Source organism: Saccopteryx leptura, chromosome 7 (genome assembly GCF_036850995.1).
Source record: "Saccopteryx leptura isolate mSacLep1 chromosome 7, mSacLep1_pri_phased_curated, whole genome shotgun sequence".
Taxonomy (NCBI): domain Eukaryota; kingdom Metazoa; phylum Chordata; class Mammalia; order Chiroptera; family Emballonuridae; genus Saccopteryx; species Saccopteryx leptura.
In genome coordinates this window covers 75,721,592-75,742,724 of record NC_089509.1, presented here as the reverse complement: position 1 = coordinate 75,742,724, position 21,133 = coordinate 75,721,592, and positions in this window count along the sequence as shown.

The following is a 21,133-nucleotide window of genomic DNA, read 5'->3' as shown; positions in this document are numbered from 1 at the left end:
CCTGAAAAACATCAATTTTGGGGGGAATTCAAATGTTATTTCTTTCTCATGAAAGAAACTCAGTTAACTATTGTATTAGTTTATTAGGGCTACTATAGCAAATTACCACTAATTGGGTGTGTCAGAAAAACAGAATTTATTGTCTCAGTTCTGGAGGCTAGAAATCCAAAATCAAGTATTGGCCGTGTTGGTTTGTCCTGAGGGCTGTGAGGGAGAATCTGTTCATTCCTCTCTCTCAGCTTCTGGTGGTTTGTGAGCAATATTTGGTGTTCCTTGGCTTGCAGATCCCTGCCTTCATCTTTATGTGGTGTTCTTGTGTTTCTGTCTATGTCCAAATTGACCATTTTTATAAGGATACCAGTCATATTGGATTAAGGACCCCCTCTATTCCAATATGACCTCATACTCAAGTATGATCTTAACTAAATACATATGCAACGACTCTATTCCAAATAAGGTCACACGTTGAGGTACTAGGGTTTCAAAATATGAATTTTGGGGTCACAATTCAACCCATAACAATTATAATTTCAAATTCTACTTTTAAATGCTCATGAGCAATGGGATTTGTCCCTTTGGTTTGTGTCTTACTTAAAAAATATATAAAGAAAAAAACAGCAACCTAAAATAAACAAATGAACCCCCTGGCCAAGTAAATAATACACTTCCAGTCAGGGATTTTAATTCTCAATTAACCAATTGATCAAGATAGCTTCATTTCATAAGCAGAGATTCTGAAATGATATTCTCTTATATATTTATAAGGATCTAACACTCAATAAATTGTAGTGAGGAACGTAAGTGCTAAAAAAAAGGTAAGTAAATAGATAAAAGATAAAAAAATAAAATTTTAAAGACTTCAGATTTAATACAGTCTGCTTACTAGGAAACCGTAAGGGTGCCTCCCATCCTGCATTCTGTGGAATTGTTCCAATCTTTCCAGGAAAATCTTACATCCTGTAAACTTCACTTTTATATCTGAATGAATGCTTACTATTTACCAGAGTTTACCACTCTTTACAACAATTTATTGGTGATGATAACTCAGTATATTATTACCTCATTTTTGCCTGGTACATACTCTAAAAAGTATGGAAAACTTACCCATGAATAACTGATGGTATTTTTAGTCATTTTCTTTTATAGCATATAACTTCTCAAAGTAAATGACCTTCAATTTTAAAGTATTGTCTATTTTTTTAAAGGTAGAGATGAGATGAGTGTTTTGATTTGATAGCCAGGTTTATGCTGATATATGTCTGTCTTTAATAAAATGTAAGTACAGATATATTTGGAGGCTTAGTTAATGGGAAATGGAAAAATAATGATCTTTCTTTTTTTATCCAAATTATAGTCATTAATACTCATTTAAAAATTACTGGAACCTTGGTCAGGTAGCTCAGTTGGTTGAGCATGGTCTCAATATGCCAAGGTTGTCAGTTCAATCCCTGGTCAGGGCATATACAAGAATCAACCAATGAATGTATAGATAAGTGGAACAATAAATTGATGTCTCTATCTCTTTCTCTCTCTCTCTCCCCCTCTCTCTCTCCCTTCCTCTCTCTGTCTCTGAAATAAAAATAAAATAAAATAATTACTGGAAGCAGATGCTTTATTATTTGGAGGAGACATTTTACTCTGAGGCAATCTTTAGTATTTTTTAAAATAATTTAGTTTTTTAAAAAATTTTATTTATTGATTTCAACAAGAGAAGAAGGAGAGATAGAGAGATACAGGAACATCAAGCTGTTCTTGTAGGTGCCCTGACCGGGAATTGAACCAGCAACCTCTGTGCTTTGGGATGATGTTCTAACCAACCAAGCTATCTAACCAGAGAAATTTTTAGTATTTTTTGATTTTATCACTTAAAACAGTATATCTGAAAACTATGTGACATTATTTGTACTACTAATAACAGTATGGAAAATCTCATAGAGCTGTACAGCCCCATTAAGTAATAGATCATACACAGAGTATTAATCCCTAAAACCCTGTACTTCTTGGTTAATTAAACATAGTATTTTGAAACAAAGCTTGTATAAACAAGTTTAACTAAATTAAATTCCAAAATATTAGATTCCATTTTTTAAGGCTTCTATGATACCATATTCTAGATAGAGTATCTATGGCTTCTGTGATACTAGAAAACTATTCAAATTTTTCACCTTCTGATTCATGATTTTGTCCTTTGTTTGGTAGGTCAAACACAAACTCAAGATATTCTTTTTTTTTTTAATTTTTTTAAAATTTGTTTTAGAGAGGAGAGGGAGAGACAGAGAGAGAGAAGGGGGGAAGAGCTGGAAGCATCAACTCCCATATGTGCCTTGACCAGGCAAGCCCAGGGTTTTGAACCGGTGACCTCAGCGTTTCCAGGTCGACGCTTTATCCCACTGCGCCACCACAGGTCAGGCCAAGATATTCTTATGTTCACCACAGAAGATGAGTTTTGTTTTTTTTTCATTTTATTTTTTATTTTTTTATTTTTTTCCTTTTTATGATAATTTTATTTTTTTAATGGGGTGACATCAATAAATCAGGATACATATATTCAAATATAACAAGTCCAGGTTATCTTGTTGTTCAATTATGTTGCATACCCATCACCCAAAGTCAGATTGTCCTCTGTCACCTTCTATCTTGTTTTCTTTGTGCCCCTCCCCCTCCCACTTTCCCTCTCCCATTCCCCCCTCCCCCCCCCCCCAACCACCACACTCTTATCAATGTCTCTTAGTTTCACTTTTATGTCCCACCTACGTATGGAATAATGCAGTTCCTGGTTTTTTCTGATTTACGTATTTCGCTTCGTATCATGTTATCAAGATCCCACCATTTTGCTGTAAATGTTCCGATGTCATCATTTCTTATGGCTGAGTAGTATTCCATAGTGTATATGTGCCACATCTTCTTTATCCAGTCATCTATTGATGGGCTTTTTGGTTGTTTCCATGTCCTGGCCACTGTGAACAATGCTGCAATAAACATGGGGATGCATGTGTCTTTACATAACAATGATTCTGAGTTTTGGGGTATATACCCAGTAGAGGGATTGCTGGGTCATAAGGTAGTTCTATTTTCAGTTTTTTGAGGAACCACCATACTTTCTTCTATAATGGTTGTACTACTTTACATTCCCACCAACAGTGTATGAGGGTTCCTTTTTCTCCACAGCCTCTCCAACATTTGCTATTACTTGTCTTGCTAATAATAGCTAATCGAACAGGTGTGAGGTGGTATCTCATTGCAGTTTTGATTTGCATTTCTCTAATAGCTAAAGAAGATGAGCATCTTTTCATATATATGTTGGCCATTTGTATTTCTTCCTGGGAGAAGTGTCTGTTCATATCCTCTTCCCATTTTTTTATTGGATTGTTTGTTTGTTGTTGAGTTTTATGAGTTCTTTGTATATTTTGGATATTAGGCCCTTATCTGAGCTGTTGTTTGAAAATATCATTTCCCATTTAGTTGGCTTTCTGTTTATTTTGTTATCAGTTTCTCTTGCTGAGCAAAAACTTCTTAGTCTGATGTAGTCCCATTCATTAATTTTTGCCTTCACTTCTCTTGCCTGTGGAGTCAAATTCATAAAATGCTCTTTAAAACCCAGGTCCATGAGTTGAGTACCTATGTCTTCTTCTATGTACTGAATTGTTTCAGGTCTTACGTTCAGATCTTTGATCCATTTTGAGTTACTTTTTGTACAGGGGGACAAACTGTAGTTCAGTTTCATTCTTTTGCATGTGGCTTTCCAGTTTTCCCAGCACCATTTATTGAAGAGGCTTTCTTTTCTCAATTGTGTGTTGTTGGCCCCTTTATCAAAAATTCTTTGACTATATATATGTGGCTTTATTTCTGGACTTTCTATTCTGTTCCATTGGTCTGAGTGTCTATTTTTCTGCCAATACCATGCTGTTTTGATTGTCATGGCCCTATAATAGAGTTTGAAGTCAGGTATTGTAATGCTCCCAGCTTCATTCTTTTTCTTTAGGATTGCTTTGGCTATTCGGGGGTTTTTATAGTTCCATATAAATCTGATGATTTTTTGCTCTATTTCTTTAAAAAATGTCATTGGAAGTTTGATAGGAATTGCATTAAATTTGTATATTGCTTTGGGTAATATAGCCATCTTGATTATATTTATTCTTCCTAGCCAAGAACAAGGTATATTCTTCCATCTCATTATATCTTTTTCAATTTCCCTTAACAATGGTTTATAGTTTTCATTATATAAGTCCTTTACATTCTTTGTTATGTTTATTCCTAAGTATTTTATTTTTTTTGTTGCAATCGTGAAGGGGATTATTCTTTTGAGTTCGTTCTCAATTGTTTCATTGTTGTCATATAGAAAGGCTATTGACTTCTGTATGTTAATTTTGTATCTTGCGACCTTACTGTATTGGCTTATTGTTTCTAGTAGTCTTTTTGTGGATTCTTTGGGGTTTTCGATGTATAGGATCATATCATCTGCAAAAAGTGATACCTTTACTTCTTCTTTTCCGATATGGATGCCTTTTATTCTTTATCTTGTCTGATTGCTCTGGCTAGAACCTCTAGTACCACATTAAACGAGAGTGGAGAGAGTGGACAACCCTGTCTTGTTCCTGATTTAAGGGGGAAAGCCTTCAGTTTAGTGCCATTTAATATGATGTTAGCTGATGGTTTATCATATATGGCCTTTATCATGTTGAGATATTTTCATTCTATATCCATTTTGTTGAGAGTCTTAGACATAAAATTGTGTTGTATTTTATCAAAAGCCTTTTCTGTGTCTATTGATAAGATCATGTGGTTTTTGTTCTTTGTTTTGTTGATATGGTGTATTACGTTAACCGTTTTACGTATGTTGAACCATCCTTGAGATTCTGGGATGAATCCCACTTGATCATGATGTATTATGTTTTTAATATGTTGTTGTATTCGATTTGCTAGTATTTTGTTTAGTATTTTAGCATCTGTATTCATTAGAGATATTGGTCTGTAGTTTTCTTTTTTTGTGCCATCCTTGCCTGGTTTTGGTATGAGGGTTATGTTGGCCTCATAAAATGTGTTTGGAAGTATTGCTTCTTCTTCAATTTTTTGGAAGACTTTGAGTAGAATAGGAACCAAGTCTTCTTTGAATGTTTGATAAAATTCGCTGGTATAGCCGTCAGGGCCTGGACTTTTATTTTTGGGGAGATTTTTAATGGTTTTTTCTATTTCTTCTCTACTAATAGGTCTGTTTAGGCTTTCTGCTTCTTCTTGACTCAGTCTAGGAAGGTTGTATTGTTCTAGGAATTTATCCATTTCTTCTAGGTTGTTGAATTTAGTGGCATAAAGTTTTTCATAGTATTCTACAATAATTCTTTGTATATCTACGGTGTCCATGGTGATTTCTCCTCTTTCATTTTGGATTTTGTTTATATGAATTCTTTCTCTTTTTTCCTTGGTAAGTCTTGCCAAGGGTTTCTCAATTTTGTTGATCTTTTCAAAGAACCAGCTCCTTGTTCTATTAATTTTTTCTATAGTTTTTCTGTTCTCTAATTCATTTATTTCTGCTCTGATTTTTATTATCTCCTTTCTTCGGCTGGTTTTGGGTTTTCTTTGTTCTTCTTTTTCTAGTTCCTTAAGGTGTGAAGTTAAGTGGTTCACTTGGGCTCTCTCTTGTTTGTTCATATATGCCTGAAGTGATATGACCTTCTCTCTTATCACTGCTTTTGCTGCATCCCATAGATTCTGATATGTCTTATTGTCATTTTTATTAGTCTGTATATATCTTTTGATATCTGCACTTATTTCTTCTTTGACCCATTCATTTTTTAAAAGTATGTTGTTTAGTTTCTACATTTTTGTGGGATTTTTTCCCTCTTTTTTGCAGTTGAATTCTAGTTTCAAGGCTTTATGATCAGAAAATGTGCTTGGTACAACTTCGATTTTTCTGAATTTGCTGATGTTGTTTTTGTGGCCCAACATATGGTCAATTCTTGAGAATGATCCATGTACACTGGAGAAAAATGTATACTCAGTCACTTTGGGATGAAATGTCCTGTAGATGTCTATCATATCCAGGTGCTCTAGTGTTTTGTTTAAGGCCACTATGTCTTTGTTGATTCTCTGTTTGGATGACCGATCTAGAGCCGTCAGCGGTGTATTGAGGTCTCCAAGTATGATTGTATTTTTGTCAGTTTTTTTTTAAGATCAATAAGTAGCTGTCTTATATATTTTGGTGCTCCTTGGTTTGGTGCATATGTATTAAGAATTGTTATGTCTTCTTGATTCAGTGTCCCCTTAGCCATTATGAAATGGCCATTTTTGTCTCTGAGTACTTTTCCTGTCTTGTAGTCAGCATTATCCGATATGAGTATTGCTACACCTGCTTTGTTTTGGATGTTATTTGCTTGGAGTATTGTTTTCCAGCCTTTCACTTTGAATTTGTTTTTATCCTTGTTACTTAGATGAGTTTCTTGTAGGCAGCATACAGTTGGATTTTCTTTTTTAATCCATTCTGCTACTCTGTGCCTTTTTATTGGTGAGTTTAATCCGTTTACATTTAGTGTAATTATTGACACTTGTGAGTTCCCTATTGCCATTTTATAGATTGCTTTCTGTTAATTTTGTGTCTTGTTTGATCCTTCTCTTTCGTTTTTCTATCTTTTGTTTTTATTTGGTTGTATTCCATACATCTTTCCTCTGTTGCCATCTTTTTTATCTAATGTGCTTCTGTGGTGGTTTTTTCAATGGTGGTTACCTTTGAGTAATGAAAAGGGTCCCTACCCTGTTCATTGTAGCGAACTATTTTGTGAGTACTTTTGCACTCCATCGTCCTTTGCTACTGTTAATCTCCATATTCTCCCCCCCTTTCTTTTTGTTGTTGTCACAGTTTAAATTTGGTTTCATTGTGTTCTTCTTGGAGCTTTTACTTGTGGCTCTGTTTTTTTTTTTTCTTTGTATCTGATTGGAGAACCCCCTTTAGTAATTCCTGGAGTGGGGGTTTTCTGATGATAAATTCCCTCATCTTTTTTGTATCTGTGAATGTTTTTATTTCTCCTTCGTATTTGAAGGATAGCTTTGATGGGTATAGTATTCGTGGCTGAAAGTTCCTCTCTTTCAGGACTTTAAATATTGGGGTCTACTCTCTTCTAGCTTGTAGAGTTTCTGCTGAGAAATCTGATGATAATCTAATGGGCCTTCCTTTATATGTTGTATTCTTCTTTTTCCTGGCTGCCTTGAGAAATTTTTCTTTGCTGTTGGTTTGTGTCAATTTCATTATGGTATGCCTTGGAGTAGGTTTGTTGGGGTTAAGAAAACTCGGAGTTCTGTTTGCTTCTTGAACTAGAGGCTTTAGTTCTTTCCACAGGCTTGGGAAGTTCTCATCTATTATTTGTTTGAGTATGTTCTCCATTCCATTTTCTCTCTCTTCTCCTTCTGATATACCTATTATTCTTATGTTATTCTTTTTGATGGAGTCAGATAATTCTTGTAGGGCTATTTCATTTTTTTTAATTTTTGAGCCTCTTTCTTCTCTCTGTTGTGCCTCAAGTTGCTTGTCTTCTATTTCACTAATCCTACATTTTATCTGGCCTGTTCTATTAGCTAAGCTTGTTACCTCATTTTTCAGCTCGTGAATTGAGTTTTTCATCTCTGTTTGATTTGTTTTTATAGTTTCAATTTCCTTGGACATATATTCTTTGTGTTCATTGAGTTGTTTTCTGAGCTCCCTAAATTGCATTTCTGTGTTTTCTTGTATATCTTGGAGGATTTGTAGGATTTCTATCTTGAATTCTCTGTCATTTAGCTCCAAGGTTTCCAATATATTAAATTTTTTCTCCATAGATTTTTCCTCATCTAGTTGTGTTACCTCTCTTTCTTTTGTATCCATGATATTTGATTTTCTCTTCCTTAATGGCATCTGAGGGTGGTTTTGTTGATAGTATTAATGAGATTTTATAAAGAATAAAAAGTTAAAAAAATAAAAAATAAAAAAGAGTTGTTTTTTTTTTTTTTAAAAATTAATAATTAAATAAATAAAAATAAAATAAAATAAAAATTTTAAAAAAAGGAAATTATTCCCCCCCCTCCTTTTTTTCTCTCCTCTTCTCTCCCCTCTTTCTTGAGAAAATCTTGTGGTGAAATGTGAATTATAACAAACAATGCTTGTAATGGAGGGCCTGAATTGGGGGAAAGTAATAAAGGGGCAAAAAAAAAAAAGAAAAAAAAAAGAAAAAAAAAAAAAAGAAAAAAGAAGGGGGTATGGACCCACAAAAAGCAAATAAGGAAAAAATTTGGGTCAAGAATAAAATGATTTGCTTTTAGGTGTTGGTTGATTAAGAGTTATGATGAGAGGAATAAGAGGAAAACAGAAAAATGGGGGGACAAATTAAAAAATTACTATTGTATTTAGTGGAACAAGAACTAGATAAAATGGAGAGCCAGGGATGAGAGCACTGCTAGTGAGTTAAAAAGGTGAAGTAAAAACTCCACAAAATGCCACAAACATAAGTGCGAGTCCCAGATAAGATAATTTGTTTGTTATTGAGGTTTGAATGAGAGGAGATATAAAGGAGAAAGGAAGAAACTAATATAGAGGGAGAAAAGAAAGAGAGAGTAAAAAAGAGGGAACCACTAAAAGAAGAAAAAAGAAAAAAGAGGAGAGAGAGAGAGAGAGAGAGAGTTAAGGGTTTTGGAGTGCAACCCTCATAGAGAGAAAGGAAGAGGAGAGAAAAGATAATGGGAGATGTAACACTTCTGGGTAGTGTAGTTCAAGGAGAGGAGAGAGTAAGACCGGCAGAGAGTTAATCGGCCAAATTGGAGGAGGAAAAAGAATATCAAGAATGAAGGTAAGAGAAACAAATGAACAAATATAATAAAATGGGATAGGTTATAAAGTCTGCAGATTATTCTTGATTTTGAGAGGTTATCTTCTTGCTTTTTCTTTTCTCTCCCTCCTCCTGGTCGGTGACTCTGTACCCTGGGTTCTGCCCCTTTGGCACGCTCAGGTAGAGGTTTGCAGTTGATAAGTCTCTATGGCGATGTCATGTATTGTGCTTTAGTCTCGTTGGCAGTCGAGGCTCATTAGCATTTATAGGCTCTGATAGTGAGAGAGTCTGTGTTCCTGGAGCCTTTCTCCTAGTCTTTCCTTCCTCAATTAGTAGCCTGATAATCCAGCTATGGGGTTGCTGCTGCCTCTGCCTGGATAGTAAGAGGCTCAAAGAGCTGGCAACTCCCCACTCTATTTCCACTCAGCACAGGGCTCTGGGTAAGGCTCAGTTGTCAGAGCTGCTAGCATAATCAGGCGGGCTTTCCGCCCACTCAAAGACCTCTGGCTCTGCCACTCTGTCCGGTAACACAGGCGGGCGCCCACTTCCGGGGCGCTTGGAGGAAACTCTCGCTCACTATCTGCGCACACAGACCAGGATATCCAGCCAGCAGTCTCACGCTCTGAGTGAAACCCCCAACCGCATGGAAAAGTTGCAGCGTTGGAATTGGCTCTCGCTCCGTCCCCGTGCGCGGCTTTTGCAAGGCGCTGGGGCGGCCCGAGATTCCGCTTTGGCCCACACAAAGGCCCCTGACTCTGCCCCTCTGTGCGATAACACGGGTGCGCACTGCCGAGGCACTCGGAGGAATCTCTCACTCACTATCTGCGTGTGCAGACCAGGATATAAGGCTGGCCGCGTTTCCCTCTGAGTGGATCCCCTACAAGCATGGAAAAGTTCCACTGTTGGAATTAGTTCTCGCTCCCTCCGATGCGCGGCTTTCCCAGGGTGCTGGGGCTGCCCAGAGATTCTGCTTTCAGCCCACAGAAAGGCCTCTGACTCTGCCTCTCTGTGGGGTAACACAGACACCCACTCCCGGGGCTTAGGAAGCAATCTCTCACATGCCGACCAGGAAATCAGGTAAAATGGCTGCCCCGCTTGTCTTTCTTTGTTTGGGTTTGGCGCGAGTGTTAGCTTGTATTGCCCGGGTTGCCACAGGATCAGTTTTTCCTCGGCTTGGATCTCCATGCCACAGCCTGGTTCGGCCGTTTGTGCCGTGGCCTGGATCTATTCACCCCCTTTGCCCGCCTCAGTTTCTATATACACGGATCCCAGAGAAAGCCGCCCTGTTTAGGTTAGTGAGGAAGGCGGAGCATTTCTTACTCCCTATTTCCTTCAGGGTTTGGTTATATATTTAGCCAATTTTTCACTCGACCATACCTTCGGGTGTATTGCAAAACATCTGGAGGCTCCAAGGATAGGTTTTTCTGTTTCTGGTTGAAGATCTTGTTGAGTTTTGGGGGAGATTTATCGGTATCGCTTCCTACCCCACCATTACTCTGATGTCATCAGAAGATGAGTTTTTAAAATCAGTACAGATTTTAATTTATTTCTATTTTTTGGAATAGATTTTATTCCCTTTATGAAGGCAAAAAGTCATTCAAATACACTTCTTCAGAAATGCTGAGAAAATCACAGATACCAATGAAAATGCAGAAGGCTCTTTAGTCCTTTTCCTTGAATTACACATGGCATTTTAACTAAACAATGTTTCCTTAGTTCTGCATTCAACACTAGCACTAATAACTAAAAGCACCAATTCTATGTCTAGTTATAGCCAAGGGATATCAACAAAACAATGAATTTTAACAAGCCCTACTGGTGGTAATTCTGATATCACAATAACTGAGGATAGCAAAAGCTCTTTTCATCCTCTTCCTTCTTCCTTGATAATCGAATCCCTATTTAGATATTAGTTGAATATCCTGATATTAGTTGAATATCCTATGATCTCAGGGAAAATGGTTCTAGTTTTTGACCTAGAAATAAGCATGTGACCCATTTCTATCTAATGAAGTAAAAGGAGAAATCCCCTTGTGGTCTCCTGGGAATATTTTCCTCTCTAATAAGAGATAAGTTTCTAAAAGAAGCCCTCTTCCATATACCACTCGCTACTCTGTCTTTGACCATGATTATTGGAAAGATACGATGCTTGGAACTTCTACAACACTCTTGCAAATCAGGAAAGTCCAAGAGACTCTAAACCTGATGCTTGGGCCACTCAGCCAGTACATCTGCAACTTCAATCCTCCAAATTGTCAGGAGCAATGAACCTCATTTGTTTAAGCCACTATTGGGTTAAGTATTCTACCTTGCAACAAAAAGCACTCCTACTGATATAACCAGGCATTTGTAATGGATAGTACATTACCAAGGAGTACAAATGGGTTGATTTTTAATGGCATGTATTTGCTAATTCATTTACTTAGTCAATAAACATTTCTTAAGCAACTACTATGTGACAAGCACTATGCTAGACACCAAAACAATGTTAACCAAGACAGTTTGGGTGAATCAGCCTGAGTTATTCAACTCAGTGGCTAACTTATAACCCCCCCTCTGTACCCCTCCTTCTAGGGAAGGTGGTCTTGTAGGCATTTGCCACCCCACTTTCTGTTTGTGAAATTATCCAGGAGATTTGACCAGTCATTATAACTTACCTCCTTAAAATATCAGAAAGAATACTGGTCCATAATTTTTTAAAGATTGTTAACCTTTAAACTTTTAAACTAAAAAATGTTTAAACTTTTTTTTTTTTTTTTTCTGAAGCTGGAAACAGGGAGAGACAGTCAGACAGACTCCCGCATGCGCCCGACCGGGATCCACCCGGCACGCCCACCATGGGGCGATGCTCTGCCCACCAGGGGGGCGATGCTCTGCCCATCCTGGGCGTCGCCATGTTGCGACCAGAGCCACTCTAGCGCCTGAGGCAGAGGCCACAGAGCCATCCCCAGCGCCCGGGCCATCTTTGCTCCAGTGGAGCCTTGGCTGCGGGAGGGGAAGAGAGAGACAGAGAGGAAGGCGCGGCGGAGGGGTGGAGAAGCAAATGGGCACTTCTCCTATGTGCCCTGGCTGGGAATCGAACCCGGGTCCTCCGCACGCTAGGCCCGTTTAAACTTTTTATTTATAAATATTTATTTATAAACATGAAGATTTAAAGGATGAATGATTGAAGACAATGAAATAATAAAAGATGAAGATCAAGTGAGCATGAACTTAACTTTAAATTAGGGTTCTTTTCTGAAAGCTTGAAAATGAAAATGAATTTTTAAGGCAAATAAAATACTAAGTGTAAACAACTGGATGGTTTTTTTTTTTTTTTTTCAGATAGGAAATGATAATAGGTTCATGTTACAAAACCGAAACACAGATTCAGGAAATCTAGAGATCAGTGAAGGGATAGCTCTCTAGCTGGTTTCTAAGGTGTCTTCTCTAAGTTGTGATGATGTAAAATAACATTTGAGACTCACCAAGTACCAGATACTATATTTGTGGCCCTACATTAACTATGCAAGAAGATGTTTCTGTATCTATTTTACCAAAGAGTACGTTGAAGTTCAGAGAGTTAAATGATCTCGTCACATAGTTAATAAGGAAAGTCTTGATTGAACTCAGGTTTGTCTAGTGTCGGCTCTCACATTCCTAATACCACTTCCTTAAAAACAAAGAGGCAAACCACTATCATCTCCTACAAATTATTTTTTTGTCCTTAAGTCAGGGTCTGAATCTTGTATCCATAATAAAAGATTCGGTTCGGTTTATTCCAGCTGACATTTATACTCTTGTTCTTGGGAATAGTTTTAAAAATAGTATCTAACTTCTTAACAGCAGAATCAGCAAATCAAATTTAAGTTCAAAGAATTTAGACTAAATATCCGAGGGATCTTTCTCTCCCTTTTAATTTAAAAACAAATGGATCCCAGTAGAGAAGTTTGTTTGTTTGTTTTTCCCTTGTGGGGGTTGTAGTTATTCAAAGATAATATGAACAGTTTTCACCCAGAGGTAACCTGGAACCTTATCAGAGAGATATGTTGCTCAGTAATCTTTATAAATACCCCTGGTTTATAATGATTATTCACTCCCATGTTGGTTGAGCCAAAAGTTGATATACAGTGTGTCCGTAAAGTCATGGTGCACGTTTGACCGGTCACAGGAAAGCAACCAAAGACGATAGAAATGAGAAAGCTGCACCAAATAAAAGGAAAACTCTCCCAGTTTCATACCTATTCAGTGCAGTTTGATGTGGGCTCACACACAGATTTTTTAGGGTTCCTTAGGTAGCTATCCCGTATAGCCTCTACAGACTGACTGATGGCCTACCAGAATGGGGTTTCTCCACCAAACTGCTGGTTTCCTTCAACTGCTTATCCCACCAAATAATGCTATTCCTATGTGGTGGCGCTTTGTTATAAACGCGCTGATATTCACATTGCACTTTGGTCATGGATTCGAATTTAGTGAGCCACAGAACACAGTGTACTTTCCTCTGTACCGTCCACATCTCGACTGGCATCGCCATGGCCTGCTCCGCTGTATACACGGTGTTACGTCATCATCTGCGAATGCGCACATGCTGCCGCATCATCCTATAGAAACTGGGAGGGTTTTCCTTTTATTTGGTGCAGATTTCACATTTCTATCATCTTTTGTTGCTTTCCTGTGACCGGTCAAAAGTGCACCATGACTTTACGAACACACTGTATATGACCAGACTTTTAGGTTTAAGTGTATAAGCTGAATTGTCTTTTTACAGATATTTTGTGCAAAGAACTGAAAGTATTTTGAACTGGAACTATCAAAGCAACTGAAAGTTATTTTCAGCTTTTTCTGTATAAAGACAATAGCTAGTTATTGACCAAATGCATGGTTAGGGCACTTCTGGAATATTTATTTACTTTACCATGGAGCCTTTATATACTGTTATGGTTTGCAAAGCGGTTTAGAATAAGTGGCATTGATGAACCAATCAGTCTGTGAACTATGTGAACAGGAGAAATCAGAAGAGTTGTCATATACTTTTATTCTAAAAAATGTCAACAGTTTGAAAGAGAAAATGTGCCAGATTTCCCCAGGGCCAGGAAGTACAATCAAATAAAAATACCAATTTAATATAATTCGTGAGGTTTTAGTGAGAAATTATTTCCTAAATAGTTAATCACCAGTGCAGTTTAAGCTCTCAATAGGCAGATGAATACACTTAATTTGTTATGATTACAGACTGTTTGAGCTTGTCAACTGCTTAGCAAATGAGACCTCTTGTTTTTAGTAGACAAAACCGACGCCTATGACACAAATACGAACCTTTCCTAAACCATTTTATCCTTAGTGTTCAACTTTAGCTTAGATGGTCCGCCCTATGAAAAGCTGACACACAATTAATCATTCTACATCAGTCCACATTTACCTTAAAGGGCAATAGATTGCACACGCAAAGGAAAAACAAATTAGGCATGTGTAAAATAATTGGTACTAAGAAGAAACAAGTAAACTCATTTAATGATACCCTTTTCCCTCATAAACTGATAATTATAGTCTAGGTGTTTTTCATTTGCAGTTTTTAATTAGTCAAAACATTAATGTTTTCTAATGTGACTTCCTAGGGATGCATTATTGTTTATTTCAAAGGATGGGTCATCTTACTGCTGAGGAAAACACAAAGCAGATTATACAAAAAGTACATACCTCATGACCACAAGAAATGGGATATTGAGCTTGCCACAGCACAGTAATTGGCCATTACTATCAGAAGGAGAGGGTGGGGATGGAAAAAAGAATGAAGACTGACAGTCAAATGGATGGTCAGGTAAACCCAAGAAAACAATCCTTGAACAAGCTGAAGCCGGCCTAAGCTGGACTTTCAAAATCAAACGAAATCTAAAAGTTCAAGGACACATTTTTTGAAATTGATAGCCTTGCCAATACTATTATTGCCAATCAGTTCTGGCAGCATATTTCATATATTTTTGGCATCTTTATAAGTATATATTGAAAATCAATCTTCACATGTAAATTAGATATTCTTCGGGAAGTAAAACTTCAAATATACATTGTTACATTTCCGAATAGATTGACTAAATAATAAGTGCAGAAACACCAAAATAGTTACCAAATCAAGGATTCTTGGTGATTTTATTTTCCAGATTATGAATATTTGGATACAGTAGATAAATAAAATAGTCTTAAAATAAACAGGGATCATATGTTGCCTTATTATTTGCTCATATGTTGCGTTAATAAATACCTCAGAATTCATTCCCCAGAGGTAAAATAATGGAATCAATTCAAGTGCAAAATCAAAGAGAGAAAACTATTACCCATTTTCATCTTAAAGAAAATATAGTGGTACCTTGAGGTATGAATTTATTTCGTTCTGTAACCAAGCTCGTAAGTCAGTCAACTCGTGTATCAAACTGCCCATACTGGACCCATGCGCCAACATGCCAACTAGCGGCAGCTTCCCGAATCATGACTCGTATCTCGAAATTTCACTTGGATCTCGAACAAAAATATGGACCGAGTTGCAGTTTGTATCTAAAAAAATTAGTATGTTGGTCTGTTCATATCTCAAGGTACCTCTGTATACAGTAGAAAGATATAAGATTTCTTTAAAACCCTTATTGCAATTCAGATTTCTTAGAGTTTAATTAGTATTTTATGGATGAGTGTCCTTGAAGAGAATTTGGAGTTAGCCTTGCTCAAAGGTTGTAGTGGGCATGAACTGATTGATACAAGAAAGCCTTTTTGTGGTTGAATATATTAAAAGTACAGAAAGTTTAAATTTTTGTTTCTGGGTATATAAGAAATACATACTCATTATGTAGAAAACTATTAAGAGGAAAATAGAAAATCACTAAAGCTAACTACCATTATTTGAATCACAGAAATTTTGATGAATTGATCTCAGAGATCAACTAAACCCATCATTTATCAATGAGGGAACAGACCTCAGTGAGAGGTAGAGCAAGTTGCCTGGCAACACAAAGCTGCTTATTAGCAAGGATGGTACTTTATCCCCGATTTTGAATCCAAAGCTTGTTTCTGATGTACCTTGCTGATCAGTCTCTGTCCCTGTTCTTTCATTCACTTTTGTCTTTAGCCCCTTAAGTTCTCCTTAATCCAGTTCCTTCCCAAACCCATAATGTTATTTATCACCAACTCCCATCACTCAAAACCTTTCATACTTCTAGGGGTCACCCCCCACACACATAAACACTGTGAGAGAGAGAGAGAGAGAGAGAGAGAGAGAGAGAGAGGGAAAGACAGCACAGTGGGCAGTGAACCTCTGGGATTGATTTGATATACAATGTTTGATCGAAAGTTTTTGCTGTATGATAAAAAATTTTGCATACTGTAGTTACTAGAGTCATATGAAAACATCAAAACACACTGTAGATTAAGAACTATGTAAATATTAGTCTTCTAGGTAGAACATTTTCAAATATGAAAAAGTATTCTCAAAAATACATTTCTTCTAGCACCAAAGAGAAACCTCAATCTTCTATACCTAATAATAACTATGTATCAATGTTGCTTCATAAATAGCTTAAAAATAATCTTAATCATGTAAAATCTACATTTATTATGCCTCCTTTTAAAATTATCTTATTTCCCTTTACAGTGCCAAGAAATTTCTTTTGACTATTTTTTTAAAGTTTTTTTTCAATATTTTTATTTATTCATTTTGGAAAGGAGGGAGAGAGAGAGACAAACAGAGAGACAGACAGAGAGAAGGTGGAGAGAAAGAAACATCAACTCCCGTATGTGCCTTGACCAGGTAAGCCCAGTTTTGAACTGGCAACCTTAGCATTTCAGGTCGACGCTTTACCCACTGTGCCACCACAGGCCAGGCTAGACTATTTTTGAGATAACAAAACATTTTTTTTTTTTTTAGAGAGGAGAGAGAGTGTGAGATAGAGAGAGAGATGTGCCTTGACCAGGCAAGCCCAGGGTTTTTTGTTTTTGTTTTTGTTTTTTTTGCATTTTTCTGAAGCTGGAAACGGGGAGAGACAGTCAGACAGACTCCCGCATGCGCCCTACCGGGATCCACCTGGCACGCCCACCAGGGGGCGACGCTCTGCCCACCAGGAGGCGATGCTCTGCTCATCCTGGGCGTCGCCATGTTGCGACCAGAGCCACTCTAGCGCCTGAGGCAGAGGCCACAGAGCCATCCCCAGCGCCCGGGCCATCTTTGCTCCAATGGAGCCTTGGCTGCGAGAGGGGAAGAGAGACACAGAGAGGAAGGCGTGGCGGAGGGGTGGAGAAGCAAATGGGCGCTTCTCCTGTGTGCCCTGGCCGGGAATCGAACCCGGGTCCTCCGCACGCTAGGCCAACGCTCAACCGCTGAGCCAACCGGCCAGGGCCAAGCCCAGGGTTTTGAACTGGCGACCTCAGCATTCCAGGTCGACGCTTTACCCACTGTGTCAACACAGGCCAGGCTAGACTATTTTTGAGATAAAACATTTTTATAAAGCCCCAATTTTTAATACTGATTTAAAAATTCAGTAGTAGACAGTCTAAAAATAAAAATCCCAAATATTTTATTTCGATCTAGTTCCCCCTTTCCATAACTAAAAATTTTTAATTGAGCTTTCACCAACCTACTTAATGTTATTTTATCTGTTTTAAAGCTCTACAGTGCTGAAAGGGGTGTGCACTATTAGTTGGACTCGGGCAGCAGGCACCACGTGGAAGCCCTCCCACCGCTTCTGATAGGAGGTGGTTCCCACCACACTAAGAGGGTGGCAGTGCTGCCGTTTCCGCCCTTGCCCCAGTTTTATGTCGGCCTCCACCATCAACACTTAATTCTAAATCCCCTACTTGTGCCCAAGTCATCTATTAGGTAGCCAAGAGAAAGAAAAAGCCTTATTTATGCTTATTTGTAGCAAATGTGTTGTCCTCAGCTTATTAGGTGGTGAGAGGCAGATTAAAAAATCAAAGAGGAAGGGCTTTGATGTCAGACAAATCTAGACTTGAATCTCAGTTCGACCCTTCTCCGGGCGAGTGACCTTGGTGAGTAATTTAACCGCTCCGAGTCTCGGTTTCTTTATGTGTACAATTGGGGTAATAACAGCATTACTTCAGAGGGGAGTTGTAAAGATGAAATGGGATAATATCTGATAAGCGCCTAGCCTAGTAGCTGCCATTTGTCTGGTACTCCACATAGATGGGGTGTTTGTTATAGCTGTAGCTCAATGCAGATAACAACACAGTAAAACTTTTCTGACAGACATCCTTGGGAGGGGCCTCGTATTGTATTTTCAAATATTCTTCAGTGTTAAAATCATCACTCTCCACGGGTCCCCAAACTTTTTACACAGGGGGTCAGTTCACTGTCCCTCGGACCGTTGGAGGGCCTCCACATACAGTGCTCCTCTCACTGACCACCAATGAAAGAGGTGCCCCTTCTGGAAGTGCGGCGGGGGCGGGATAAATGGCCTTAGGGGGCCACATGCGGGGCCAGGCCATAGTTTGGGGGCGCCTGCTAGTCAATATTTATAATTGCATTAGAGAGCTGTGGCCAGTATATGTGATAAGGCTCTTCTTTATTGTTTTAGGGTCTGTGTGACCAAAAATTCAAGAACTGAAGATGAGGCGTATCATCTAATCAGGATTTTGTGGATGTGAGACACCATTATCTTTTACTATGCTGCCTTCATAATTGACATGCATTTTATGAGTCTGAAAGGAACAAATCAGCGGTATGGAAGTAATTTCTACTCATATCAAAAACAACAAACAAAATAGAAGAGCAGGTACAGTGCGCACACCACTAAGAAGCCGGGGTTGGAAGAGAGCTGGAAAACGGGGACTCCTGCAACTGCACGTACGGACTATGTGCTGAAAGCCTAAAATGTAAATTTCAGGTGCATGGCCAGCTTAGTGGGAATCAGCTTCAAGGTGCTGTTAGGTATGTAGTGTGCAGTGGCTGAGCCAGAAGACTGAGGATGTAAGAGCATATAACTCAGGACCCTTTTGCTCAGGTGAGTGAAACCCTCTCTGCTGTCTTCTCTGAGGGGCTTGCACACAAGTGGTGCAATTGAAAAGGGCTCCAAAAAGAACAATGAAAATAACCAAATGCCTGGGAAATCTATCCCTGTTTATATAGCCTGGGGAAGGCCAAGCAAGGTCTTGAAAATGTGGAGAGGATATTGCGGTGATGCTAAGCATCTATCTGTAAGTTATCGAAGACAGAATATAAGAAAATGAACTTTATGTTATAACATGAAAGAATTAGGTTAGACAGTACTACCTATGGCAAACATTAAGATACGGAAACATTTATTAAATGAAATCTGTATGTATTTACTGGCTGTACACATGGAGAAAACTAAACAGTTGATTTAGTTTCATGCCTTTTTAGTTTCCATTAAGTCCGATGGGCAAGATATCTCTTTTCCTCTTTCTAAATTCTTTCTTTTTGATTAAAATCTCCTCTGGACTACAATTATGCCGGTGCACACTATTACAAAGAATGGCAAACTTTGCATATAGGAATATATTTTTAAATTGAAGTAAACTTCACATAACATAAAATTCATCATTTAAACTATTTTACAGTATACATTTCAGTGACTTCTAGTACATTTACAAAGTTATGCAATGTCCACACTATCTAGTTCCAGAACCTATTTACTATCCCAAAAGGAAACCTTGTACCCTTAAGTAGTCACTCCAGCCCCTGACAACTATAATATACTTTCTGTCTCTATGGATTTGCCGTAAAATATATTTCTTTAGGAATCTTCTAAATTCTGCATTTAATTTCCCAACTAGAAACCAGACTCCTGGGTTTGTCTCTGTATATGTGTGTATATGAGAGAGAGACAGAGAGACAGAGACCAAGGAACCAGAGTCAGCATACATGAAAAATTTCATGTCAAGTCTATTTAAAATATTCAAACAAAATAGTAGAAACTTGGGAGAATACTTATTTTTCAATTAGATGTCTATAATTTAAATCAGGTATATGAACTTAAATTTCTCCAGGGTCCCGCCAGTCATAGCATATAAAAAAAGTCAAAGAGTTCTTGAGATATGCCTGTAACATTGAGAAAGGCTTTTGAATGTCAACATGGCTTTTGAGCTCCTAAGTCAAGCCAAAAATGTTCACATCCAACAGAAGTTCTGTCCCGGATCAGAGCTCTTCCTGTAATAGTTGATGATAACCCCATAACTTTTACTTAGAGCAGTGTAGTGGTGACCATTCTGTATTCTGTGTTTGTTCTGGTAAGCACCTCAGCTAAAGCAGAGGAAACTCAGGATACCTGACTGGTAAGTGAAAAAGCAACTTAAAAATTAAAGAATAAAATCCCTTTTATTTGCTAAGCCTAAATACTTTTCAATTTTAAGTTAGAAAGTACATTTTATTCTGGCTATGATTTTTTAATAGTTAGTTTATCTACAAACTTAAAAACTTTGAAAATAAACTCTAATTTTTTTTTTTTAGGATATCTACTTTTTTTATATAGTGAAAGAGAGACAGACAGAGACAGAGACAGACAGGAAGGGAGAGAGATAAGAAACATCAGTTCTTCATTGTGGCACCTTAGTTGTTCATCTATTGCTTTCTCATATGTGCCTTGACTGGTGGGCTCCAGCTGAGCCAGCGACCGTGGGCTCAAGCCAGTGAACTTGGGCTTCAAGCCAGTGACTGTTGTGCTCAAGCCATTGACCTTGGGATCATGTCTATGATCCCATGCTCAAGCCAGCAACCTTGGAGTTTCAAACCTGTGTCCTCTGCATCCCAGGCAGACACTCTATCCACTGAGCCACTGCCTGGTCAGGAAAGGTATCTATTTTTTGTAAACTGACTTAAAACTTGCATGACTTTCTTAGTTAAACTAGTCAAATGATTCCTAGAAGGAAGGATAGCCAGAAGGGTCATGTGATATATATATATGTAATAATATATATATATATAATTGATTGATTTTAAAGAGAGATGGAAGAGAGAGAGGGGCAGAAAGAGAAACATTGATTTGTTGTTCCACTTATTTATTCATTAATTGTTTGATTCTTGTATGTGCCCTGACCAATCCAACCAGCAACCTCGGCATACCACAACGATGCTCTCTGCCTTCCCTGGCTAGGGTCGAGTCTTGTAATTTAAATGGTGCTATGTAGTTGTGAATGTCAAGGTCAGGAGATCACTGTCATTTTGCATTTTGAGGATTTATATTACATTTTTGTTTTCAGATCCTTTCTGTTTCATGAGTCCCAACTAATATATCTTGACTTTTCCGATTCATAACTATTTAGAATTCTCTTGCTAAAGCTCAAACACCTCACTGGTCTTGATGCTATGGATCTTGCTTGTTTTCTTCCCAAAGTATCTTTTCTACATGTTTCAC